At 41.7% G+C, this 25416-nt stretch overlaps 1 long non-coding RNA gene across 1 annotated transcript in view; it reads right to left on the reverse strand.

Annotated features, from left to right (window-relative positions):
* Positions 1-1727: 1727 nt before the first annotated feature.
* LOC138358043 (uncharacterized) overlaps positions 1728-25416 on the reverse strand; it is a 158102-nt gene continuing 134413 nt past the window's right edge. The window contains exons 3-4 of the long non-coding RNA XR_011225213.1: positions 14120-14162; positions 1728-1772 (exon numbers count right to left, since the gene is read on the reverse strand). This is a non-coding gene — a long non-coding RNA (uncharacterized lncRNA). The remainder of the gene's footprint in view (positions 1773-14119; positions 14163-25416) is intronic.

Genomic DNA, 25416 nt, shown 5'->3' on the forward strand with positions numbered 1-25416 from the left:
GCCACCGCACTCGCTTTCCGAAAGAAAAGAAAAGAATCGGTCGTCTGCCTACGGCGGTGCCTCTTCCAGGCTGCACGCTTACAGCGGACAGCCCGAGCACAGTTCGCATTCCACCAGGGAACGCACTTCCGTGGACCCCGGGAGGAAGAGCGAGGGATAGAGCGGAGGGCAGCGTTGAAGACAGTGTCATGAAAAAGGAGGAGAGCGCGAGAGAGAGGCAGAAGGGAGAGGTCAGAGAGAGCAGCACTGAGGGTAAATAGGGTCCAGTCCGCCTTAGCAAACTGCCACCTAGGCAAAGAGAGGGAAGGGCGAAAAGAGAAAAAGGAAACAAGGATGGGGAAATGATCACTTCCGTGGAGGTCATCAAGAACCTGCCACGTGAAATCTAAGTAAAGAGAAGAAGAGCAGAGAGAAAGATCAAGACAAGAAAGGGTGCGAGTCCGAGAGTCCAAATGAGTGGGATCACTCATTTGGGGAGATCTCCCCCATCCCCCCCCCCTGGCGTATGCATTAATGATATATAATGCATATGCCAGCCAGTCCAAGCCTAATCTTAAGGTAATTCTCCTATCCCTCAATTTATTCTTTACCTACTCTTCACAGCAAGTCTTTGTCACCCACATTGAACAATATTCTAAGTCTTCACTACCCCAAAACTTGCCTCGCCACCCAACTTTTACCTTACCATACATCTTTGCTACCCATCATTTGGTTCGGATTAAACATTCAAGGTTAAATGTTTGCCCTTGATCACCTAGCAGCAATTGAGGATACAGATGTAAGCTGATTGGAGAGTCGCGTTCTGAGTGTAAACTAGTAGAACGTAAGTCAAGAAACTGCAGATGGCCTATTGTTCTGCACGTGGCACTTCCTATTTATATCCACCCACACTCATTCATATACGTCTAACCTAAGCTTCAACCAATCAAAGATTCCTATGCCTATTATGATCCAGTGATCCAGTAGTATGATCCACAATAGACTTGAGAATGATCCAGGACGGACCGAAACGTCGTTGTCCTTTCACCTTCTAGTGTGTGGTCTGGTCAACATACTTCAGCCACGTTATTGTGACTCGTCGTCTGCACATGATCCAGTAATTTGTTCCGCAAATTCACAACCCAGTTACCAAACCAGTATTTACCCAGGTATTTCCTAAATCTAAACTTATCTTCATTTAAAGCCTTATCAATAACTCCCTTGTTATGCCCATTAACTACTTGTACACTTCAGTCATGTCACGTTAAGGTTTTTCCAACATCTCTTCATACAGAAGCTTTCTAATTTGCGGGATTAACTTTGTCATCCTAACTGACGTGTTCTAGTGAATTATGTCCATTCTTTAGCATGGCGACCAAAACTGAACTGCATAATCTAAATGGGACCTAAAAACAATACGTTAATAAACCCACCCGACTTATTGCTAACTCTTCTATAAATAAATCTATGGGAAAGAAAAGCTCTCAGCCTGTTAACAAGAGTGTACAAATCCACAAGGGCCGGGATGAGGATTCGAACCTGCGTCCGAGAGCATCCCAGACGCTGCCGTAATCGACTGAGCTACGACATGGTCAAAAGGAGTTGAAACCGAAGTTCTACTGAACTTACTGGATCCTGCAGCCTCTCCGAGGCACAAACCAGTGTAAGTGTAACAAGAATGTGAAGTTGACTACGTCCATCTAGTTCCACCCGCTCCTCCCCAGAACTAGTTGTTAAATAAGCACTTTACCTTGACTCCTCTGATCCAACACTTGTCCACACGTGCCACACTCCTGAAAAAATATTTTTTACATATATTAAGGGCAAGTATAAGTAATTATTAAAATAAGGCACCAAACCAGGAAGGCTATGTAGCACCAGGGTAAGTATAAACAGTTTATTTCAAATACAATCGAGTAGGAAAATACAATTATGAATTTCAAGAACACTGGAACCAATCACTGGAAAAGGTGAAATTGCAATGGAGATTAATTACAGATTGTATCAACAATAGTGAGTAGGCAAGACTGATAAGACTGCAATAGCCTAACGGAATACATTTTTGTCTCTGACTCATGAGGCTATGGTTAAGCATCAATGTTCATTTAAAGTTACATAGAAACACATTATCTTATTACGGTCTTCCACTCAAACAAACCTTTAGCTAACCTTAGATAAACGTACTGTGTATTATTAATTTATTTAGCTGTTTATTGGCCTAAATTATATAAATAACATGCTTAAAACCTCTTAAGTACAGTATATGGTCTCTGAGCACCAAACCAACGTTAGAAGCCTAGTGATTACATTGTCAAAAATTACCATTTACAGGTGAAACCATTTCATATCGCAGAGTAAACAAGATGGAAACAATTATCTTCCACATTTATTTGCACAATTGCCATCCTGATATGACCACTCCATCGCCCCAGTCGTTAACACACTAAGTGCAGGCGATGAGTCACAATAACGTGGCTGAAGTAGTTTGACCAGACCACACACTAGCAGGTGAAGGGATGACGACGTTTCGGTCCGTCCTGGACCATTCTCAAGTCGACTTGAGAATGGTCCAGGATCGAAATGTCGTCGTCAACACACTAAACAATCTAGGGTGGCTTGTTGCTAAACATTACAAGTCACCTTTACCTTAGCTACAAGACACGTTGTGCATATTATCAAACTACCTTTAATGTCATAATGCAGCAGTTTGCGCGCTCAAAATACAGATAGACAAACTCCTCAGGAACCGTAGGGGAACCTTTGACAAGCCGCCGGCTTCCTGTTGCCGTAGAGGGCACTATGGAGAAATGGTGGCCCTCTGGTAAATTTAAGTCAATATTACCTAGGAGTTATGATGTACCAGCCATTGAACATCTGGGACTCACAGTTAATATGAAAACAATCCTTAAGAATAGTTAAACGAATCTTTGACTGAAACGAACAACAATGAATATTGAACTGTACGAGTCCTCTGTTGTGGTCCCATCTGGCCTACTGTGTCCTAATATGGAACTTCACTTCAAAAACACATCAATGATTTTCCGCTTTGGAGAAAGTTCAAGACAGCAACAACAATCATGCCAGAAACTTGTTCAACTGTCACTACCACGAATCTTTGAAGGACTAACACTATAAATGTTTAAATTGTTATAGATTTTGATAGATAAGCCTATAATTTTGCTAGAAATTACCTACTTAATATTATCTGTTAGATTAAGGCCCTGCCCGAAGCGCTATGCGTACTAGTGGCTTTACAAGAATGTAAACACATCATGCCATGTACTCTCAGAAACCCAATGTAACTTCTTATAGATATATAAATAAATGAATAACAGCCGAGGCCTTTGTAATACTATTTTAATGCATTGCTTTATACTTTGTAAAGTCTTTTAGAGAAGTGCTTTGTATTATAACCTCCAACTTTGTCAATATTTCAAATTAAAAAAAAATTATAATACTGACCAAATTGGAGGCTATTAATAAAGACCACTTCTCTAAATGTCATATTTGACACAGACAGGCTGGACAACAGCTTCAAGCTGAACAAGCCACAATGTAACACAGAAAATAGATGTGTTGTTTCCCCCATAGGGGGATTAACCCATGAACCCGCTTAACCACTCAAGTCGTAAATGCAGAGTCATTCCTCTTGTTCACAATATACACAAGACAAATCCTCAATAAAATAAGGGTGGAGGGAGTAGGAAGGCTGACCTTTGACAAGGTGCCGCCATCCTGTCCCCGTCGAGGCCACTGTAGATTGGTGGCCCTTAGGTCAATTCATCATAGGAGCCCTTCTCCTTCCATCATCCTGAATCATGCTCATCGTACTAACCTGCACCCCCTCAATCCCCCCCCCCCCCCACCATCGTCACACAATCTGTGGCCAAAATTTCTCGTTTCATTCAGATTTTCATCAAAATATGTCGAAGATTTCTCTTTGGGTTGTTTTAAGGGGCCTGACAGCCGAGTGGACAGCGCTTCGGATTCGTAATCCTGAGGTTCCGGGTTCGATCCCCGGTGTAGACTGAAACAAATGGGCACTTTCTTTCACCCAGATGACCCTGTTTACCTATCAGTAAATAAGTACCTGGGAGTTAGACAGCTGCTATGGGCTGCTTCCTGGGGATGTGTAAGAAAAAGAAGGCCTGGTCGAGGACCGGGCCGCGGGGACGCTAAGCCCCGAAATCATCTCAAGATAACCTTAAGATTGCTGGCTAACTACTGGCATGGCTATTAAGGCCACCACAAGCGCCCTAATGACTTAACTAGCGGGAACACCTATGGCTGCCACCTGACAATCTCCTCTATATTTTGTCTAAATACATAAAATATACAAAATAATAACGAATAACAACATGAAGTACACACCTCGAACAATGCTTTCTTTATTATGATTGATTAATGATATCTGTAACACATGTATTTTTTGCACACACTGGTAATCAACGTGACCCTTGCCAGGCGGCGGCTGGTCGACAACTGAGCCACACGTTAAGAAGTGGGACTCCCAGACGCGCCACTCACCCTTACTTCACTATAATATCTAAACTGTCAACCTCTAATACAGTTAAGCATCTGACCACCAGAGGCGCTAATGTTCCCCCTGTTATTACGCCATCCATATAATAATTGCTCTCATTATTCATTGTTGCAACGTTTCATGCCCGAAACGCTTTGCGTAATAGTGGCTTTAGGCATTGTATGTACTAGCCCTATCTATAAATCCATCACTCTTTGTAAAATCTCTTGTATGTATGTACCTTACCTAAATAAACATTTGATTTGATTTGAAATACATTCATGTTCTGTAGTGACAGTGTCAGACCTCGAAGGAAGAATTGAAACACCCTTCTGAAGATTGTATTATTAAATACGAAAATACTTAAGGAAATTCCTGTTTCAATTCTTCCTTCGCTGGTCTGACACTATCGTCACATTTTCATCACGTGTTAATTTTCGTGATTTACACGCAGATTTTGCAGTGTATATACGACAACTTCAGGAAAGTAATGAGTAGCGGATTTAGTCTAAACAATAATATATGCGTTTTTGTTTTAGTGCCAAATTATCTGGCAAATATACATTTGGAGATGAAGCTCAATCCTTCCTGTAGCCCAATCTTTCCTGTAGCCCAATCCTTCTTGTAGCCCAATCCTTCCTGTAGACCAATCCTTCCTGTAGCTCAATCCTTACCTGTAGCCCAATCTTCCTGTAGCCCAATCCTTCTTGTTGACCAATCCTTCCTGTAGCCCAATCCTTCCTTCCAAATCCGATTTGTAATATAATATTATTGGAGGTGTTGTGGTTTCTGTTCTAGGTTCAGGATTGTACCTGGTCCAGGTGTCATCATGTCCGCGGTTGTTCAACGTCCTCCCAGCAAGCATAAGAAATATTGCCGGAACAACCGTGGACATTTTCAAGAGGAAACTAGATTTATTCCTCCAAGGAGTGCCGGACCAACCGGGCTGTGGTGGGTATGTGGGCCTACGGGCCGCTCCAAGCAACAGCCTGGTGGACCAAACTCTCACAAGTCGAGCCTGGCCTCGGGCCGGGCTTGGGGAGTAGAAGAACTCCCAGAACCCCATCAACCAGGTACCAGGTATCAACCAGGTATCTTCTGTCGCGTTTATTTCTTTGTTGCTATATCCATTGTTCACCAACACTTCAGTTAACTTTCAAACTCCGTACTCACGTTGCTCCATTCTGAGCAGTGGGTAAGGGCTCGACGAATATAAGTGTTTAGAACACTGGCTTTGTGTCTTTGGAAGCACTCACTCCTACTGTTTAGGCATAATCCTATGTTTGTAGGCTTAGTATATACGCTACTGCTTAGAGATGCTCCTGTTAAATTGTGTGTTTATTTGTCTACTTATACTGAATCCTTTTAAAGTGTGTCCTTATCTGTCATTTGCATCAAACTTCATCCCTCCTACTGACCTGTTTGGTAGTGAGTTCTGCTAATCGTGGATTGCTGTTACGTAGCTCATTTAGCTTCATAATAGTTGGATGGCAGAAATAAAAAGGCTTCAATTAAACAGAGCAGAAATTTATGAGAATGATGTTCAAAAATACCAAATAGTTATTATTTTATCTGTAGAAAACGATGTCTTACAGACAGGGTAAAAAAAAAAAATGAATGTAATGAAACATCATTTACATGGCGAGAGCCAGAGGCTCCCTGGAGCTATCCAGGCTGATATGGATGTACTAGATTTTGGCATCAGTCAGTGTGAATGGAGTTCTACTGAATTACAATCTCTCAGCAAATGAACTTTTTTTCACCCTCATTGTTTGCTGTGATCGCCAACATGGTATTTAGAAAAAGTTGATCTGCTGCTGACCTCTTGCTAAATCTCTCCACTAAGTGACATTAGACACTGGATGAATCATAGATCAGCAGTGTTGTTGATCTAAATATAGCAGGTGCATCTGAGTGGGTCTGGATTAGTAGGAAAGCATCACGCACTAGCCCCAGTCACCATTCTGCAATATAAAAAAAATCCCCCATGCTTTCCACATCACTTTTTTATACCCAACATATGCCAAGTTCTGAAAGCGGCGGTTGGTCACATTTGTCCCAATCCCCACTACAGTTTTCAAAATATCCCAAACATCTCAATTTTTGAGGCCTGAGCCATACTTTCGAGCCAAATTCTGGCTCTCTGCACGTATTCGCAGTTTGAATTACGACTTTTTATACCCAACATACGCCAAGTACTGAAAGCGGCAGTGAGTCATATTTTGCACAAACTTCCCCTGCAGCTTTCAAAATATCCGAATATTCCAATTTCGAGGCCTGAGCCATATTTTGGAGCCAAATTCTGGCTCTCTGCACGTATTCGCAGTTTTAAATTACGACTTTTTATACCCAACATATACCAAGTACTGAAAGTGGCATTTGGAAACATTTGTCCAAACCCCCCCTGCAGTTTTCAAAATATCCCAAACATCCCAATTTCGAAGCCTGAGCCATATTTTGGAGCCAAATTCTGGCCCTATGCACGTATTCGCGGTTTGAAATTACGGCATTTTATACCCAACATGCCAAGTCCTGAAAGCGGCAGTGAGTCACATTTTGCACAAACTCCCCTGCAGTTTTTCGAAATATCCCAAATATCCCAATTTGAGGCCTTGAACTATATTTTGGAGCCTAAACTTCTGGCTCTCTGCCCGTATTCGAAGTCTTGAATTACGGACTTTTTATACCCAACATATGCCAAGGTACTGAAAGTGGCATTTGGGTCAAATTTGTCCCCAAACCTCCCTGCAGTTTCAAAATATCCCCAAAAATCCCAATTTCGAGTCCCTGAGTCCATATTCTGAAGACAAATTCTCGGCTCTCTGCACGTTATTGCGAAGTTTGAATTACGACTTTTTATACCCAACATATTCCAAGCTCCTTGAAGCTGGCGTTTGGTCACATTTGGTCCAAAACCCCCCTGGCAGTTTTCAAAATATCCCAAACATCCCAATTTGAGGCCTGAGTATATTTTGGAGGCCAAATTCTGGCTCTCTGGCGGCGTATTCGCAGTTTGAAATTACGACTTTTTTATACCCAACATATGCCAAGTACTGAAAGTGGCATTGGAAACATTTGTCCAAACCCCCCCTGCAGTTTTCAAAATATCCTAAACATCCCAATTTAGAGGCCTGAGCTATATTTTGGAGCCAAATTCTGGCTCTCTGCATGTATTCTCAGTTTGAAATTACGACTATTTTATACCCAACATATGCCAAGTAATGAAAGCGCCGTTTGGACACATATGTCCGAAACCCCCCTGCAGTTTTCAAAATATCCCAAACATCCCAATTTCGAGGCCTGAGCCATATTGTGGAGCCAAATTCTCGCTCTCTGCACGTATTCGCAGTTTGAAATTACGACTTTATATACCCAACACATTCCAAGTACTGAAAGCGATGTTTGGTCACATTTGTCCCAAACCTCCCTGCAGTTTTCAAAATATCTCAAATATCCTAATTTCGAGGCCTGAGCCATATTATACAGCCAAATTCTGGATCTCTGCACGTATTCACAGTTTGAAATTACGACTTTTTATACCCAACATATGCCAAGTACTGAAAGCGGCGTTTGGTTACATCTGTCCCAAACCTCCCTACAGTTTACAAAATATCCCAAACATCCCAATTTCGAGGCCTGAGCCATATTTTGGAGCCAAATACAAGCTCTTCGCACGTATTCGCAGTTTGAAATTACGACTTTTTATACCCAACATATGCCAAGTTCTGAAAGCGGCGTTTGGTCATATTTTTCCAAAACCCCCCTGCAGTTTTCAAAATATCCCAAACATCCCAATTTCGAGGCCTGAGCCGTATTTTGGAGCCAAATTCTGCCTCTATGCACGTATTCGCAGTTTGAAATTACGACTTTTTATACCCAACATATGCCAAGTCCTGAAAGCGGCAGTGAGTAACATTTTGCACAAACTCCCCTGCAGTTTTCGAAATATCCCAAATAACCCAATTAAGAGGCCTGAGCCATATTTTGGTCCAAATTCTGGCTCTCTGCACGTATTCGCAGTTTGAAATTACGACTTTTTATACCCAACATATACCAAGTACTGAAAGCGGCATTTGGTCACATTTGTCCCAAACCTCCCAGCAGTTTTCAAAATATCCCAAACATCCCAATTTCGAGGCCTGAGCCATATTTTGGAGCCAAATTCTGGCTCTATGCACGTATTCGCGGTTTGAAATTACGGCATTTTATACCCAACATATGCCAAGTCCTGAAAGCGGCAGTGAGTCACATTTTGCAAAAACTCCCCCGCAGTTTTCGAAATATCCCAAATATCCCAATTTAGAGGCCTGAACTATATTTTGGAGCCAAATTCTGGCTCTCTGCGCGTATTCGAAGTTTGAAATTACGACTTTTTATACCCAACATATGCCAGGTACTGAAAGTGGCATTTGGTCAAATTTGTCCCAAACCTCCCTGCAGTTTTCAAAATATCCCAAAAATCCCAATTTCGAGTCCTGAGCCATATTTTGGAGACAAATTCTGGCTCTCTGCACGTATTCGAAGTTTGAAATTACGACTTTTTATACCCAACATATTCCAAGTACTGAAAGCGGCAATTGGTCACATTTGTCTCAATCCACACGGCATTTTTCAAAATATCCCAAACATCCCAATTTCGAGGCCTGAGGCCATATTTTGGAGCCAAATTCTGCGCTCTCTGCACATATTCGCAGTTCGAATTAAAACTTTTTTATACCAACATATGCCAAGTACTGAAAGCGGCGCAGTGAGTCACATTTTGCACAAACTCCCTGCAGTTTCTTCTAAATATCCCAAATATCCCAAATTCGAGGCCTGAGCCGTATTTTGGAGCCAAATTCTGGCTCTCTGCACGTATTCGCAGTTTGAAATTACAACTTTTTTATACCCAAAATATACCAAGTGCTGAAAGTGCGTTTGGGTCACATTTGTCCAAACCCCCCATGCAGTTTTCAAAATATCCCAAATATCCCAAAATTCGAGGCCTGAGCCGTATTTTGGAGCCAAATTCTGGCTCTCTGCACGTATTCGCAGTTTGAAATTACAACTTTTTTATACCCAAAATATACCAAGTGCTGAAAGTGGCGTTTGGTCACATTTGTCCAAAACCCCCCCTGCAGTTTTCAAAATATTCCAAACATCCCAATTTCGAGGCCTGAGCCATATTTTGGAGCCAAATTCTGGCCCTATGCACGTATTCGCGGTTTGAAATTACGGAATTTTATACCCAACATATGCCAAGTACTGAAAGCGGCAGTGAGTCACATTTCGCACAAGCTCCCCTGCAGTTTTCGAAATATCTCAAATATACTAATTTTGAGGCCTGAGCTATATTTTGGAGCCAAATTCTGGCTCTCTGCACGTATTCGCAGTTTGAAAATAAGATTTTTTTATACCCAACATATGCCAAGTACTGAAAGCGGCGTTTGGTTACATTTGTCCATAACCTCCCTGCAGTTTTCAAAATATCCCAAACATCACAATATCGAGGCCTGAGCCATGTTTTGGAGCTAAATTCTGGCTCTCTGAACGTATTCGCAGTTTGATATTACGATTTTTTTACCCAAAATATGCCAAGTACTGAAAGCGGCAGTGAGTCACATTTCGCACAAACTCCCCTGCAGTTTTCGAAATATCCCAAATATCCCAATATCGAGGCCTGAGCCATATTTTGGAGTCAAATTCTGGCTCTCTGCACGTATTCGAAGTTTGAAATTACGACTTTTTTTACCCAACATATGCCAAGTACTGAAAGCGGCAATTGGTCACATTTGTCTCAATCCACCCTGCATTTTTCAAAATATCCCAAAAATCCCAATTTCGAGGCCTGAGCCATATTTTGGAGCAAATTCTGGCTCTCTGCACAGTATTCGCAGTTTGAAATTACGACTTTTTTATACCCAACATATGCCAAGTACAGATCGCGGCGTTTGGTCACATTTGTCCAAAACCCCCCCTGCAGTTTTCAAAATATCCCAACATCCCAATTTTGAGGCCTGAGCCATATTTTGGAGCCAAATTCTGGCTCTCTGCACGTATTCGCAGTTTGAAATTACGACTTTTTTCCCCAACATATGCCAAGTCCTGAAAGCGGCAGTAAGTCACATTTTGCACAAACTCCCCTGCAGTTTTCAAAATATCCCAAACATCCCAATTTCGAGGCATGAGCTATATTTTGGAGCCAAAGTTTGGCTCTCTGCACATATTCGCAGTTTGAAATTACGAATATCCCAATTTCGATGCCTGAGCCATATTTTGGAGCCAAATTCTGGCTCCCTGCACGTATTCGCAGTTTGAAATTACGACTTTTTTATACCCAACATATGCCAAGTACTGATTGCGGCGTTTGGTCACTATTGTCCAAAACCCCCCCTGCAGTTTTCAAAATATTCCAAACATCCCAATTTCGAGGCCTGACCCGTATTTTGGAGCCAAATTCTGGCTCTATGCACGTATTCGTGGTTTGAAATTACGACATTTTATACCCAACATATGCCAAGTCCTGAAAGCGGCAGTGATTCACATTTCGCACAAAACTCCCCTGCAGTTTTGAAAATATCCCAAATATTCCAATTTTCAGGCCTGAGCTATATTTCGGAGCCAAGTTCTGGCTCTCTGCACGTATTCGCAGTTTGAATTACGACTTTTATACCCAACATATGCCAAGTTCTGAAAGCGGTGTTTGGGTCATATTTGTCCAAAGCCCACTGAGGTTTTCAAATATCCAAACATCCCAATTTCGAGGACTGAGCTACTATTTTGGAGCCAAATTCTGGCTCTATGGCACGTATTCGCAGTTTGAAATAACGACTTTTTATACCCAACATATGCAAGAACTGAAAGCAGCAGTGAGTCACATTTTGCACAAACTCCCCTGCAGTTTTCAAAAATATCCCAATATCCCAATTTCGAGCCTGAGCCAGGTTTTGGAGCCAAATTCTTGCTCTCTGCACGTATTCGCAGTTTGAAATTGCGACTTTTTTATACCCAACATATGCCAAGTACGGAAAGCGGCGTTTGGTCACATTTGTCCTAAACCTCCCTGCAGTTTTCAAAATATCCCAAACATCTCAATATCGAGACCTGAGCCATATTTTGGAGCCAACGTTTGGCTCTCTGCACGAATTCACAGTTTGATATTACGACGTTTTATACCCAACATTTGCCAAGTACTGAAAGTGGCAGTGAGTCACATTATGCGCAAACTCCCCTGCAGTTTTCGAAATATCCCAAATATCCCAATTTTAAGGCCTGATACTTATTTTGGAGCCAAATTCTGGCTCTCTGCACGTATTCGCAGTTTGAAATTACGACTTTTTTATACCCAACATATACCAAGTACTGAAAGTGGCAGTGAGTCACATTATGCGCAAACTCCCCTGCAGTTTTCGAAATATCCCAAATATCCCAATTTTAAGGCCTGATACTTATTTTGGAGCCAAATTCTGGCTCTCTGCACGTATTCGCAGTTTGAAATTACGACTTTTTTATACCCAACATATACCAAGTACTGAAAGTGGCAGTGTGTCACATTTGCGCAAACTCCCCTGCAGTTTTCGAAATATCCCAAATATCCCAATTTTAAGGCCTGATACTTATTTTGGAGCCAAATTCTGGCTCTCTGCACGTATTCGCAGTGTGAAATTACGACTTTTTATACCCAACATATGCAAGTCCTGAAAGCGGCAGTGAATCACATTTCGCACAAACTCCCCTGCAGTTTTCAAATATCCCAAACATCTCAATATCGAGACCTGAGCCATATTTTGGAGCCAACGTTTGGCTCTCTGCACGATTCGCAGTTGAATTACGACTTTTTATACCCAACATTGCCAAGTACTGAAAGTGGCAGTGAGTCACATTATGCGCAAACTCCCCGCAGTTTTCGAAATATCCCAAATATCCCAATTTTAAGGCCTGATACTTATTTTGGAGCCAAATTCTGGCTCTCTGCACGTATTCGAGTTTGAAATTACGACTTTTTTATACCCAACATATACCAAGTACTGAAAGCGGCGTTTTTGGTCAAATTTGTCCCAACCCCCCCCCCCCTCCCTGCAGTTTTCAAAATATCCCAAATATCCAAATTTCGACGCCTGCTGCTGAGCCATACTTAGTTGGAGCCAAATTTCTGCGCTTCTCTGCACTTATTTCGCAGTTTGAAATTTACGACCTTTGTCTATCACAACATATGCCAAGTCCTGAAAGCAGCCCAGTGTGTCCACATTTGTCGCACAAACTCCCCTTGCAGTTTTTCAAAATATCCCAAACATCTCAATTCCGGCCTCTGAGCCATATTTTGAATCCAAATTCTTGGTTCTCTGCACGTATATCGCAGTTTGGAAATTCCTCTTGGAGTTGGAGTTGGAGGGTTTTTGATTTGGAATTGAGGGAGAGGCGGCTGGATGAGGCAGTTTATGTCTTTGGAAATATTTGTATCATTTTATTTAGAGATGAGTTGTGAGCAGAAAATGACACACTATAGTAGTAATTTATATTGAAGATAATATTGTATTTCCAAATGAGAAAAAATTATGCGAGGCTAAAAACTGGGCATAATACATGCCAGATTAAAAGTAGGTTGGCAACAACTCCTCAATAAAAGATTTGGTTGTGGAGGAGATTCCCGCCCGAAGGTCGGCCATCTTGGCGCACAGATTGAAACGCCCCTGGCTGGACTTTCTTTCCACACCTCGCCTGGGGCTTGTCATGTTCACAGAAAATGGTACCATCCGTTTTCTATGTGCGGCGGCTGGGACGCCAGAGAGGGGAGGTAAACAAAGAGAGCGTTACAGGACGCCCGCCAAGCTTGGTAGCTACTAGTCATGTAATCATATTAAGTATTAAAGTCAGTAACCAAAGTCATGACTTTACATCAACCCTACAACCAAGACTTCCTCAGTAACACACAAACACCACATTGGCGACGAGGATGAACTGTGAACGCAGGTATTATTGTGACTCGTCGTCTGCACATGAATCCAGTAATTGGTTCCGCAAATCCACAACCCAGTTACCAAACCAGTATTTACCCAGGTAGTTCCTAAATCTAAACTTATCTTCATTTAAAGCCTTATCAATAACTCCCTTGTTATGCCCATTCATCCACTTGTACACTTCAATCATGTCACGTTAAGGTTTTTCCACATCTCTTCATATGGAAGCTTTCTAATTTGCGGTGATTAACTTTGTCATCCTAACTGACGTGTTCTAGTGAATTATGTCCATTCATTTAGTATGGCGACCAAACTGAACGGCATAATGTAAATGGGGCCTAAAAACAATACGTTAATAAACCCAGCCGACTTATTGCTAACTCTTCTATAAATAAATCTATGGGAAAGAAAAGCTCTCAGCCTGCTAACAAGAGTGTACAAATCCACAAGGGCCGGGACGAGGATTCGAACCTGCGTCCGAGAGCATCCCAGACGCTGCCGTAATCGACTGAGCTACGACATGGTCAAAAGGAGTTGAAACCGAAGATCTACTGAACATATTGGATCCTGCAGCCTCTCCGAGGCACCAAACCAGTGTTAGTGTAACAGAATGTGAAGTTGACTACGTCCATCTAGTTCCACCCGCTCCTCCCAGAACTAGTTGTTTAAATAAGCACTTTACCTTGACTCCTCTGATCCAACACTTGTCCACACGTGCCACACTCCTGAAAAAATATTTTTTTACATATATTAAGGGCAAGTATAAGTAATTATTAAAATAAGGCACCAAACGGGAAGGCTATGTAGCACCAGGGTAAGTATAAACCAGTTTATTTCAAATACAATCGAGTAGGAAAATACAATTATGAATTTCAAGAACACTGGAACCAATCACTGGAAAGGTGAAATTGCAATGGAGATTAATAAAGATTGTATCAACAATAGCGAGTAGGCAAGACTGATAAGACTGCAATAGCCTAACGGAGTACATTTTTGTCTCCGACTCATGAGGCTATGGTTAAGCATCAATGTCTTTAAGTTACATAGAAACACATTATCGTATTAGGGTCTTCCACTAAAAACAAACCCTTTAGCTAATCTTAGATAAACGTACTGTGTATTATTAATTTATTTAGCTGTTTATTGGCCTAATTATATAAATAACATGCTTAAAACCTCTTAAGTACAGTATATGGTCTCTGAGCACCAAACCACGTTAGAAGCCTAGTGATTACATTGTCAAAAAGGACCATTTACAGGTGAAACCATTTCATATCGCAGAGTAAACAAGATGGAAACAATTATCTTCACATTTATTTGCACAATTGCCATCCTGATAGGACCACTCCATCGCCCTAGTCGTTAACACACTAAGTGGCATGGCGATGAGTCACAATAACGTGGCTGAAGTAGTTTGACCAGGCCACACACTAGCAGGTGAAGGGATGACGACGTTTCGGTCCATCCTGGACCATTCTCAAGTCGACTTGAGAATGGTCCAGGACCGAAACGTCGTCGTCAACACACTAAACAATCTAGGGTGACTTGTTGCTAAACATTACAAGTCACCTTTACCTTAGCTACAAAACACGTTGTGCATATTATCACACTACCTTAATGTCATAATGCAGCAGTTTGCGCGCTCAAAATACAGATAGACAAAAATTCTCAGGAACCATAGGGGAACCTTGTACAAGCCGCCGGCTTCCTGTTTGCCGTAGAGGGCACTATGGAGAAATGGTGGCCCTCTGGTAAATTTAGTCAATATTACCTAGGAGTTATGATGTACCAGCCATTGAACATCTGGGACTCACAGTTAATATGAAAACAATCTTAGAGAATAGTTAAACGAATCTTTGACTGAAACGAAACAACGTTTGAATATTCAACTGTACGAGTCTCTGTTGTGGTCCCATCTGGCCTACTGTGTCCTAATATGGAAACCTCACTTCAAAAACACATCAATGATTTTCAGCTTTGGAGAAAGTTCAAGACAGCAACAACAATCATGCCAGAACTTGTTCAACTGTCACTACCACGAATCTTTGAAGGACTAACACTATAAAAGTTTAAATTGTTATAGATTTAGATAGATTAGCCTATAAATTTTCCTAGAAATTACCTACTTAATATTATCTGTTAAATTAAGGACCTGGCCGAAGTGCTATGCGTACTAGTGGCTTTACAAGAATGTAAACACACAGGGCTATGTACTCCTTGTCACCTGTCCTCTTAAAAATAGCGTCGCTTTTGGCCGTTTACCCGTAAGGCCGAATATGGACGTAATTTGGAAATGAAAACAAAATGAAAATAAATTTGGGCTTTTTTTCAACAACAATAAGTTAAGGGTCCTCTGGTAGGTTAGGTGGGCAGGAAATTCTCATAAAGTTTCAAAACGTTATGAAAAATGTTAATGGAAAGAATCCTCTTCTAAGCTGGCCGAGTAAGCCGGACGACTCAAACAGAAAACGGAACCGTGCGTCACTTTTGTGAGTCGATTTCATTTCAAATTACGTCCAAATTTGGCCATAGTGCCGCGCATACCAGCCAAAAGTGACGTTAGTTTTAAGAGGACGGGTTGATCAGAAACCCAATATAACTTGTAGTTATATAAATAAATAAATAACAGCCGAGGCCTTTGTAATACTGACCAAGTTGGAGGTCATTAATACAGACCACTTCTCTAAAATATCATATTTGACACAGGCTGGACAACAGCTTCAAGCTCAACAAGCCACAATGTAACACAGAAAATAGATGTGTTGTTTCCCCCATAGGATTATTAACCCATGAACCCGCTTAACCACTCAAGTCGTAAATGCCGAGTCATTCCTCTTGTTCACAATATACACAAGACAAATCCTCAATAAAATAAGGGTGGAGGGAGTAGGAAGGCTGACCTTTGACAAGGTGCCGCCGTCCTGTCCCCGTCGAGGCCACTGTAGATGGTGGCCCTTAGGTCAATTCATCATAGGAGCCCTTCTCCTTCCATCATTCTGAATCATGCTCATCGTACTAACCTGCACCCCCTCAATCCCCCCCCCCCCCACCATCTTCACACAATCTGTGGCCAACATTTCTCGTTTCATTCAGATTTTCATCAAAATATGTAGAAGATTTCTCTTTGGGTTGTTTTAAGGGGCCTGACAGCCGAGTGGAGAGTGCTCCGGATTCGTAATCCTGAGGTTCCGGGGTCGATCCCCGGTGGAGGCTGAAACAAATGGACACTTTCTTTCACCCTGATGACCCTGTATACCTATCAGTAAATAAGTACCTGGGAGTTAGACAGCTGCTATGGGCTGTTTCCTGGGGATGTGTAAGAAAAAGAAGGCCTGGTCGAGGACAGGGCCGCGGGGGATGCTAAGCCCTGAAATCATCTCAAGATAACCTTAAGATTGCTGGCTAGCTACTGGCATGGCTATTAAGGCCACCACAAGCGCCCTAATGACTTAACTAGCGGGTACACCTATGGCTGCCACCTGACAATCTCCTCTATATTTTGTCTAAATACATAAAATATACAAAATAATAACGAATAACAACATGAAGTACACACCCCGAACAATTCTTTCTATATTATGATTGAGTAATGATATCTGTAACACATTTATTTTTTGCTCACTGGTAATCAACGTGACACTTGCCAGGCGGCGGCTGGTCGACAAATGAGCCACACGTTAAGAAGCGGGACTCCCAGACGCGCCACTCACCCTTACTTCACTATAATATCTAAACTGTCAACCTCTAATACAGTTAAGCATCTGACCACCAGAGGGGCTAATGCTCCCCTGTTATTACGCCATCCATATAATGATTGTTCTCATTATTCATTGTTGCAACGTTTAAATACATTCAACACTGTAGTGACAATGTCAGACCTCGAAGGAAGAATTGAAACACCCTTCTTTAGATGTATTATTAATTACGAAAATACTTAAGGAAATTCCTGTTTCAATTCTTCCTTCGTGGTCTGACACTGTCGTCACCATTTTCATCACGTGTTAATTGTCTTGTGATTTACACGCAGATTTTGTAGTGTATATACGACAACTTCAGGAAAGTAATGAGTAGCGGATTTAGTCTAAACAATAATATATGCTCTTTGTTTTTAGTGCCAAATTATCTGGCAAATATACATTTGGAGATGTAGCTCAATCCTTCCTGTAGCCCAATCTTTCCTGTAGCCCAATCCTTCTTGTAGCCCAATCCTTCCTGTAGACCAATCCTTCCTGTAGCTCAATCCTTCCTGTAGCCCAATCTTTCCTGTAGCCCAATCCTTCTTGTAGACCAATCCTTCCTGTAGCCCAATCCTTCCTGTAGCCCAATCCTTCCTTCCAAATCTGATTTGTATTATAATATTATTGGAGGTGTTGTGGTTTCTGTTCTAGGTTCAGGATTGTACCTGGTCCAGGTGTCATCTTATGTTGCGTTTATTTCTTTGTTGCTATATCCATTGTTCACCAACACTTCAGTTAACTTTCAAACTCCCTACTGACGTTGCTCCATTCTGAGCAGTGGGTAAGGGCTCGACGAATATAAGTGTTTAGAACACTGGCTTTGTGTCTTTGGGAGCACTCACTCCTACTGTTTAGGCATAATCCTATGTTTGTAGGCTTAGTATATACGCTACTGCTTAGAGATGCTCCTGTTAAATTGTGTGTTTATTTTTCTACTTATACTGAATCCTTTTAAAGTGTGTCCTTATCTGTCATTTGCATCAAACTTCATCCCTCCCACTAACCTGTTTGGTAGTGAGTTCTGCTAATCGTGGATTGCTGTTACGTAGCTCATTTAGCTTCATAATAGTTGGATGGCTGAAATAAAAAGGCTTCAATTAAACAGAGCAGAAATTTATGAGAATGATGTTCAAAAATACCAAATAGTTATTATTTTATCTGTAGAAAACGATGTCTTACAGACAGGGTAAAAAAAAAATGAATGTAATGAAACATCATTTACTTGGCGAGAGCCAGAGGTTCCCTGGAGCTATCCAGGCTGATATGGATATATTAGATTTTGGCATCAGTCAGTGTGAATGGAGTTCTACTGAATTACAATCTCTCAGCAAATGAACTTTTTTTCACCCTCATTGTTTGCTGTGATCGCCAACATGGTATTTAGAAAAAGTTGATCTGCTGCTGACCTCTTGCTAAATCTCTCCATTAAGTGACATTAGACACTGGATGAATCATAGATCAGCAGTGTTGTTGATCTAAATATAGCAGGTGCATCTGAGTGGGTTGGATTAGTAGGAAAGCATCACGCACTAGCCCCAGTCACCATTCTGCAATATAAAAAAAATCCCCCATGCTTTCCACATCACTTTTTTATAACCAACATATGCCAAGTTCTGAAAGCGGCGTTTGGTCACATTTGTCCCAATCCCCACTACAGTTTTCAAAATATCCCAAACATCTCAATTTTGAGGCCTGAGCCATATTTTCGAGCCAAATTCTGGCTCTCTGCACGTATTCGCAGTTTTAAATTACGACTTTTTTATACACAACATATGCCAAGTCTTGATAGCGGCAGTGAGTCACATTTTGCACAAACTCCCCTGCAGCTTTCAAAATATCCGAAATATTCCAATTTCGAGGCCTGAGCCATATTTTGGAGCCAAATTCTGGCTCTATGCACGTATACGCAGTTTGAAATTACGACTTTTTATACCCAGCATATGCCAAGTCTGATAGCGGCAGTGAGTCACATTTGCACAAACTCCCTGCAGTTTTGGAAACATCCCAAATATCCCAATTTCGAGGCCTGAGCTATATTTTGGAGCCAAATTCTGGCTCTCTGCACGTATTCGACGTTTGAAATTACGACTTTTTATAGCCAACATGTGCCAGTAATGAAAGCGGCGTTTGGTCACATATATCCCAAACCCCCTGCAGTTTTCAAAATATCCCAAACATCCCAATTTCGAGGCCTGAGCCATATTTTGGAGCCAAATTCTGCTCTCTGCACGTATTCGCATTTGAAATTACGACTTATACCCAACATATGCCAAGTACTGAAAGCGGCGTTTGGTCACATTTGTCCCAAACCTCCCTGCAGTTTTCAAAATATCCCAAATATCCTAATTTCGAGGCCTGAGCCATATTTTGAGCCAAATTCTGGCTCTCTGCACGTATTCGCAGTTTGAAATTACGACTTTTTTACCCAACATATGCCAAGTACTGAAAGCGGCGTTTGGTTACATTGTCCCAAACCCCTGCAGTTTTCAAAATATCCCAAACATCCCAATTTCGAGGCCTGAGCCGTATTTTGGAGCCAAATTCTGGCTAATGCACATATTCGCAGTTTGAAATTACGACTTTTTTACCCAACATATGCCAAGTCCTGAAAGCGGCAGTGAGTCAAATTTTGCACAAACTCCCTGCAGTTTTCAAAATCCCAAATATCCAATTTCAGGCCTGAGCCATATTTTGGAGCCAAATTCTGGCTCTCTGCACGTATTCGCAGTTTCAAATTACGACTTTTTATACCCAACATATACCAAGTACTGAAAGCGGCGTTTGGTCACATTTGTCTCAATCCTCTTGCAGTTTTCAAAATATCCCAAACATCCCAATTTCGAGGCCTGAGCCATATTTTGGAGCCAAATTCTGGCTCTCTGCACGTATTCGTAGTTTGAAATTACGACTTTTTATACCCAACATATGCAAGTACTGAAAGCGGCGTTTGGTGACATTTGTCCCAACCCTCTGCAGTTTTCAAAATATCCCAAACATCCCAATTTCGAGGCCTGAGCCGTATTTTGGAGCCAAATTCTGGCTCTATGCACGTATACGCAGTTTGAAATTACGACTTTTTATACCCAACATATGCCAAGTCTGAAGCGGCAGTGAGTCACATTTTGCACAAACTCCCCTGCAGTTTTCAAAATCCCAAATCCCAATTTCGAGGCCTGAGCTATATTTTGGAGCCAAATTCTGGCTCTCTGCACGTATTCTCAGTTTGAAATTACGACTTTTTTATACCCAACATATGCCAAGTACTGAAAGCGGCGTTTGGTGACATTTGTCCCAAACCCCCTGCAGTTTTCAAAATATCCTAAACATCCCAATTTAGGCCTGAGCCGTATTTTGGAGCCAAATTCTGGCTCTATGCACGTATTCAGTTTGAAATTACGACTTTTTATTCCCAACATGCCAAGTCTGATAGCGGCAGTGAGTCACATTTTGGACAAACTCCCCTGCAGTTTTCGAAATATCCCAATATCCCAATTTCGAGGCCTGAGCTATATTTTGGAGCCAAATTCTGGCTCTCTGCACGTATTCGCAGTTTGAAATTACGACTTTTTATACCCAACATATGCCAAGTATGAAAGCGCGTTTGGACACGTTTCCGAAACCCCCTGCAGTTTTCAAAATATCCCAAACATCCCAATTTCGAGGCCTGAGCTATATTTTGGAGCCAAATTCTGCTCTCTGCACGTATTCGCAGTTTGAAATTACGACTTTTATACCCAACACATTCCAAGTACTGAAAGCGGTGTTTGGTCACATTTGTCCCAAACCTCCCTGCAGTTTTCAAAATATCCAAATATCCTAATTTCGAGGCCTGAGCCATATATAGCCAAATTCTGGATCTCTGCACGTATTCGCAGTTTGAAATTACGACTTTTTATACCCAACATATGCCAAGTACTGAAAGCGGCGTTTGGTACATCTGTCCAAACCTCCCTAGTTTTCAAAATATCCCAAACATCCCAATTTCGAGGCCTGAGCATATTTTGGAGCCAAATTCGCTCTTGCACGTATTCGCAGTTTGAAATTACGACTTTTTATACCCAACATATGCAAGTACTGAAAGCGGCGTTTGGTTACATTGTCCCAAACTCCCCTGCAGTTTTCAAAATATCCCAAACATCCCAATTTCGAGGCCTGAGCCGTATTTTGGAGCCAAATTCTGGCTCTATGCACGTATTCGCAGTTTGAAATTACGACTTTTTATACCCAACATATGCCAAGTACTGAAAGCGGCATTTGGTCACATTTGTCCCAAACCTCCCAGCAGTTTTCAAAATATCCCAAACATCCCAATTTCGAGGCCTGAGCCATATTTTGGAGCCAAATTCTGGCTCTATGCACGTATTCGCAGTTGAAATTACGACTTTTTTATACCCAACATATACCAAGTACTGAAAGCGGCGTTTGGTCACATTTGTCCAATCCCTGCAGTTTTCAAAATATCCCAAACATCCCAATTTCGAGGCCTGAGCCATATTTTGGAGCCAAATTCTGGCTCTCTGCACGTATTCGTTTGAAATTACGACTTTTTATACCCAACATATGCCAAGTTACTGAAAGCGGCGTTTGGTGACATTTGTCCAACCCCCTGCAGTTTTCAAATATCCCAAACATCCCAATTTCGAGGCCTGAGCCATTTTTGGAGCCAAATTCTGGCTCTATGCACGTATTCGCAGTTTGAAATTACGACTTTTTTACCCAACATATGCCAAGTACTGAAAGCGGCAGTGGTCACATTTCGCACAAACTCCCCTGCAGTTTTCAAATATCCCAAATATCCCAATTTCGAGGCCTGAGCATATTTTGGAGCCAAATTCTGGCTCTCTGCACGTATTCGCAGTTTGAAATTACGACTTTTTTATACCCAACATATGCCAAGTACTGAAAGCGGCGTTTGGTCACATTTGTCCCAAACCCCCTGCAGTTTTCAAAATATCCCAAACATCCCAATTTCGAGGCCTGAGCCATATTTTGGAGCCAAATTCTGGCTCTCTGCACGTATTCGCGTTTGAAATTACGACTTTTTTATACCCATATGCCAGTAATGAAAGCGGTTTGGTCACATTTCCAAACCCCCCAGCAGTTTTCAAAATATCCCAAACATCCCAATTTCGAGGCCTGAGCCATATTTTGGAGCCAAATTCTGGCTCTCTGCACGTATTCGCAGTTTGAAATTACGACTTTTTATACCCAACAATGCCAAGTTCTGAAGCGCGTTTGGTCATATTTGTCCCAAACTCCCCTGCAGTTTTCAAAATATCCCAAATACCCAATTTCGAGGCCTGAGCATATTTTGGAGCCAAATTCTGGCTCTCTGCACGTATTCGCAGTTTGAAATTACGACTTTTTATACCCAACATATGCCAAGTCTGAAAGCGCGTGAGTCAATTTGCCAAACCCCCTGCAGTTTTCAAATATCCCAAATATCCCAATTTCGAGGCCTGAGCCATATTTTGGAGCCAAATTCTGGCTCTCTGCACGTATTCGCAGTTGAAATTACGAATTTTTTATACCCAACATATGCCAAGTTGAAAGCGGCGTTTGGTTATATTTGTCCCAAACCTCCCTGCAGTTTTCAAAATATCCCAAACATCCAATTTCGAGGCCTGAGCCATATTTTGGAGCCAAATTCTGGCTCTCTGCACGTATTCGCAGTTTGAATTACGACTTTTTATACCCAACATATGCCAAGTACTGAAAGCGGCAGTGAGTCATTTTGCACAAATCCCCTGCAGTTTTCGAAATATCCCAAATCCCAATTTCGAGGCTGAGCCATATTTTGGAGCCAAATTCTGGCTCTCTGCACGTATTCGCAGTTTGAAATTACGACTTTTTATACCCAACATATGCCAAGTACTGAAAGCGGCAGTGAGTCACATTTTCACAAACTCCCCTGCAGTTTTCAAATATCCCAAATCCCAATTTCGAGGCCTGAGCCATATTTTGGAGCCAAATTCTGGCTCTCTGCACGTATTCGCCGTTTGAAATTACGACTTTTTATACCCAACATATGCCAAGTACTGAAAGCGGCGTTTGGTCACATATGTCCAAACCCCCTGCAGTTTTCAAAATATCCAAACATCCCAATTTCGAGGCCTGAGCCATATTTTGGAGCCAAATTCTGGCTCTCTGCACGTATTCGCAGTTTGAAATTACGACTTTTTATACCCAACATATGCCAAGTACTGAAAGCGCGTTTTCATATTTTCCCAAACCCCCTGCAGTTTTCAAAATCCCAAACATCCCAATTTCGAGGCCTGAGCCGTATTTTGGAGCCAAATTCTGGCTCTATGCACGTATTCGCAGTTTGAAATTACGACTTTTTATACCCAACATATGCCAAGTACTGAAAGCGGCGTTTGTCAATTTGTCCCAAACCCCTGCAGTTTTCAAAATATCCCAAACATCCCAATTTCGAGGCCTGAGCCATATTTTGGAGCCAAATTCTGGCTCTCTGCACGTATTCGTATTTGAAATTACGACTTTTTTATACCCAACATATGCCAAGTACTGAAAGTTTGGTGACATTTGTCCCAAACCCCCTGCAGTTTTCAAAATATCCCAAACATCCCAATTTCGAGGCCTGAGCCATATTTTGGAGCCAAATTCTGGCTCTCTGCACGTATTCGCAGTTTGAAATTACGACTTTTTATACCCAACATATGCCAAGTACTGAAAGCGTTTGGTGACATTTGTCCAAACCCCCTGCAGTTTTCAAAATATCCCAAACATCCCAATTTCGAGGCCTGAGCCATATTTTGGAGCCAAATTCTGGCTCTCTGCACGTATTCGCAGTTTGAAATTACGACTTTTTATACCCAACATATGCCAAGTACTGAAGCGGCAGTGGTCACATTTTGCACAAACTCCCCTGCAGTTTTCAAAATATCCCAAAATATCCCAATTTCGAGGCCTGAGCCATATTTTGGAGCCAAATTCTGCTCTCTGCACGTATTCGCAGTTTGAAATTACGACTTTTATACCAACATATGCCAAGTACTGAAAGGGGCGTTTTGTCACATCTGTCCCAAACCTCCCTGCAGTTTACAAAATATCCCAAACATCCCAATTTTGAGGCCTGAGCCATATTTTGGAGCCAAATTCAAGCTCTTTGCACGTATTCACAGTTTGAAATTACGACTTTTTATACCCAACATATGCCAAGTACTGAAAGCGGCGTTTGGTTACATCTGTCCCAAACCCCCCAGCAGTTTTCAAAATATCCCAAACATCCCAATTTCGAGGCTTGAGCCATTTTTTTGGAGCCAAATTCTGGCTCTCTGAACGTATTCGCACTTTGAATTTACGACTTTTTATACCCAACATATGCCAAGTACTGAAAGCGGCAGTGAGTCACATTTTGCTCAAACTCCCCTGCAGTTTTCAAAATTTCCCTAACATCCCACTTTCAAGGCCTGAGCCATATTTTGGAGCCAAATTCAAGCTCTCTGCACGTATTCGCAGTTTGAAATTACGACTTATATACCCAACATATGCCAAGTCTGTAAGCGGCGTTTGGTCATATTTGTCCCAAACCCCCCCTACAGTTTTCGAAATACCCCAAACATCCAATTTCGAGGCGTGAGCCATATTTTGGAGCCAAAACTTCAGGCTCTCTGCACGTATTCGCAGTTTGAATTACGACTTTTAATTTATACCCAACAATGCCAAGTACTGAAAGCGGCAGTTGTGAGTCACATTTCGCACAAACTCCCCTGCAGTTTTCGAAATATCCCAAATATCCCAATTTCGAGGCTTGAGCAATATTTTAGAGCCAAATTCTGGCTCTCGGTAAGTATTCGCAGTTTTGAAATTACGACATTTTTATACCCAACAAATGCCAAGTACTGAAAGCGGCGTTGGTCACATTTGTCCAAACCCCCCCCCCCTAGTTTTCAAATATCCCTAACATCCCAATTTCGAGGCTTAGCCATATTTTGGAGCCAAATTCTGGTTCTCTGCACGTATTTCGCAGTTTGAAATTACGACTTTTTATACCCAACATATGACCAATTACTGAAAGCGGCAGTGAGTCATATTTTGCTCAAACTCGCCTGCAGTTTTCAAAATATCCCAAACATCCCACTTTCATGGCCTGAGCCATATTTTGGAGCCAAATTCAAGCTCTCTGCACGTATTCGCAGTTTGAAATTATGACTTTTTATACCCAACATATGCCAAGTTCTGTAAGCAGCGTTTGGTCCTATTTGTCCCAAACCCCCCT

The sequence above is a fragment of the Procambarus clarkii genome, chromosome 81 (assembly GCF_040958095.1).
Source record: "Procambarus clarkii isolate CNS0578487 chromosome 81, FALCON_Pclarkii_2.0, whole genome shotgun sequence".
Classification (NCBI taxonomy): Eukaryota; Metazoa; Arthropoda; class Malacostraca; order Decapoda; family Cambaridae; genus Procambarus; species Procambarus clarkii.